Here is a 3,440-nt window from a genome sequence, read left to right on the forward strand (position 1 = left end):
ACCCTGCCTCAGAGCACAAGGGGGGAGCTGGGCAGTGGATAGAAACTGCTGCGCAGAGCGGGCATCTGACTGCGAGAACGACTCCACCTTCCTTTGGGGATCTCAGAATGGTCTCCACCTGTACTCTTTTCCTCCAGGCGGAACTCGGGCGTCGGCGGAAAGAAAAGACGACCAGGATGTAAGGGCTTCTTTCAACCTTCCCCGTGAGGTCCTACCGAGCCTTGCCACGGATCCACCCTCTTAGTGCTGTTACTGGAATTTGCAAGCTTTCCACTACCATCGTGGGTGCTTTTCTCCCAGCTCTTTAGGCACAAGGGAAAGCTCCCGCGGCTCCAAGTGCACCTACTCTTTCTCTGCCTTCCCTTCCTCACTGCGTGGTCAGGAGCTGGGCGCTCTTCACTTCCTCTCTGAAGGCTCTGGGAGAAATACGACACCAAAAGCAAAAGGAACACACATTAATAAACTTAACTTTAGTTAAGTTTATTATTGAGCCAGGAAAAAAAGAGAGAGAGAGAGAGAATACAAGTGTGCAAGTAGTACCCAAAGGGCTACAAAGCTATACTGGTTTTGCAGTTCCATATAGAATTAAAGTTACAGCTGTACATTGCTCTACTCTTAGTAAACAATCAGCTTTACTCAATTTAAGCTGGTATGAGGCTTACTCTGACGCTCTGTCCTTCCTAATTCCTTACGAGTACCTCCTACGGTTGCCACTGACAATAATGTACTTCACAGTGCACTTGGTTAGTTACTTTCTCAACGTTCCGCGGAAAGTCCCGGGGCGCAAGGCGGGGTGGGGTGGGGCGTGGACCCCGGGCGGGGAGACTGGGGCAGATCTCAGAACGCGGAGTTCTGCAAGGCGGTGGTTTGTGGTGCGTCCTTCCCTGCTGGTGGTGAGCAGCCAGTGTGCGTCTCCCGCTGTGCTAGGCCGCGGGTGTCCCAGTTCCCCAGCTCACTCGGGCTCGATGTCAACGCCCAAATGTGTCCAAAGGCAGGACTCTCGGCCTAAATGTCTCTTACACTACCAGCCTCTGGAGCGCGCGCGGTTGAACAAAACAAAACAAAAAAGGCCAGAATAATGTTAAGATGTCCCAGGCTGAGGTTAAAGGGCAATTCCTGACATCAGATAGGAAGTTTGAAAAACAAGAGCTCCGTGTCTCTGTGGCGCAATCGGTCAGCGCGTTCGGCTGTTAACCGAAAGGTTGGTGGTTCGAGCCCACCCAGGGACGCTATGCTTTACTTTAAGCTTTTTGTAGCTGCTGAATAGCCGCTTTAGGCTTTTAGCGACTTTCGTTCTCAGAGTCCTCTGGAACTCTATCCACTTTGAATCAGACGCCAAGTTTGCTGCGCGACGACTCAAGTCCCATAAAAGGGAATAAAAGAAGGAATTTTTTTCCTGCAAAAAATGTATTTCCACAAAGCCAGCGAAAGCCGCTTTGGAGTTTATTTATTCCAGAGCCACTGCACGGATTCTCTCACTTCCTGAGACTGAGGTTTTACACTGCGCACCCCGGAAACCTGAAAAATCCCGATAATGGAGAATCAGAGAACCCCACATCTGTGGTGCAGTTGCAAGCTCTGCACGGAAATCTTGGTTCTGCCACGGTGGGACTTCGAAAGGGTTATCAAATTTTGGGGGTGTCTCTATTTCTTCACGTATAAAAAGGGGCAAATAGGAGTACTTACCTCATGGGTTAACCTAGATTTTAATGAGAGAGGCACATAAAGCATTTTAGCACTTAATAAATGCCCCCTGACATCAGCTGTTAAAATTGTTTTCAGTGGCATCATCATCACCATTGTTATCTACCCCGTCCTTTTAACAACTGCATATCCTTTCACAGTACAGATCGACCATTGTATATTTAAGCATTTCTTAACTGATGGAGATGACATTGGTTCTAATGTTTATTGTCATAATTCTTCAGAGGACAGCTTATACAGATATTTTTAATCAGGTGTGCATATATTTCTCTCAAATGGATTCCCTGATGTGGTGTTGCCAGATCAAGGTATTTGTGCATTTCTGATTTTGCTAGCTAGTGTCTAATTGTCCTCCAAAGGGGCTGTACCTAGTCATATCCTCACATTCTGAGAGAAAGCTCTTTTCTGGGCAACACAGTATCTGGCATTTCAATAGCAGTGGAAACCCATCACTTTTGCTTGGAGGATGCTATGGCTTGCTGGTTTCACACATTACTCTGAATTTTGTGGATGAGAGGCTGGCTCTGTGACGTTCTTCTGTATTCTGTTGACTCCTCGAATTCTGGAAAAGTGGTTCCCAGGACAGACCTGAGCTCGCATTGCCCTGACTGTAGAGGTGTGGACAGAGGTAACCCTGTTCCCATCCATCCTGTGACAGAGAGCCTAGGCTGCAGCTGCTGAGGAACCCAGAACGCATCCACTCCCCATAGTGGGATCTTCATGGCTGGTCCTAAGCCAAATAAAAATAGGAAAGGGAAGGCTTTTTTTTTTTCCTTTTAATTGAACGTTAGATGAAGGTTTACAGAACAAACTAGTTTCTTGTCAAACAGCTAGTACACACATTGTTGTATGACATTGGTTAACACCCCCACGACATGTCAACACTCTCCCTTCTCAACCCTGGGTTCCCTATTGCCAGCTTTCCTGTTCCCTCCTGCCTTCCAGTCTCTGCCCCAGGGCTGGTGCACCCCTTTAGTCTTGTTTTCCCCTATGGGCCTGTTCAGTCTTTGGCTGAAGGGTGAACCTCAGGCGTGGCTTCATTACTGAGCTGGAAGGGCATCCAGGGACCATACTCTCCGGGTTTCTCTAGTCTCCATCAGGCCAGCCAAGTCTGGTCTTTCTTTCTAAGTTAGAATTTTGTTCTACATTTTTCTCCAGCTCTGTCTAGGAACCCTCTATTGTGATCCCTGTCAGAGCAGTCAGTGGTTGTAGATGGGCACCAGATGGGCTCAGTCTGGTAGAGGCTACGGTAGATGTGGCCCATTAGTCCTTTGGACTAATCTTTCGCTTGTGTCTTTAGCTTTCTTCATTCTTCCTTGCTCCCTAAGGTGTGAGACCAGTGGAGTATCCTAGATGGCTGCTCACAGGCTTTTAAGACCCCAGACTCTACTCACCAAACTAGAATGTAGAACATCTTCTTTATCAACTCTGTTATGCCAACTGAGCTAGATGTTCCCTGAGACCATGGTCTCCACAGCCTTCAGCCCAGCAATTCGGTTCCTCAGGGAGTTTGGATGTGTCTATGGAGCTACCATGGCCTTACCTTGTACAGGTTGTGCTGGCTTCCCCAGTATTGTGTACTGTCTTACCCTTCACCAAAGTTACCTCTTATCTATTGTCCACTAAGTGTTTTGGAAAGGGAAGACTTTTAAGTTTAATTTTTCATGAGATTAGGACTTTAAATAACGGTTTTCTTCTTATTTTCTGTGGCAACTAGAGGAGAGATTGCGCCCTTG

General features: G+C 47.4%; 1 non-coding gene across 1 annotated transcript; it reads left to right on the forward strand.

Annotated features, from left to right (window-relative positions):
- Positions 1-1,155: 1,155 nt before the first annotated feature.
- Positions 1,156-1,229, forward strand: TRNAN-GUU (transfer RNA asparagine (anticodon GUU)). The gene has a single exon. It is a non-coding gene; the product is annotated as a tRNA-Asn (tRNA).
- The last annotated feature ends 2,211 nt before the right edge of the window (positions 1,230-3,440 follow it).

Source organism: Elephas maximus, chromosome 3 (genome assembly GCF_024166365.1).
Source record: "Elephas maximus indicus isolate mEleMax1 chromosome 3, mEleMax1 primary haplotype, whole genome shotgun sequence".
NCBI classification, from domain to species: Eukaryota; Metazoa; Chordata; class Mammalia; order Proboscidea; family Elephantidae; genus Elephas; species Elephas maximus.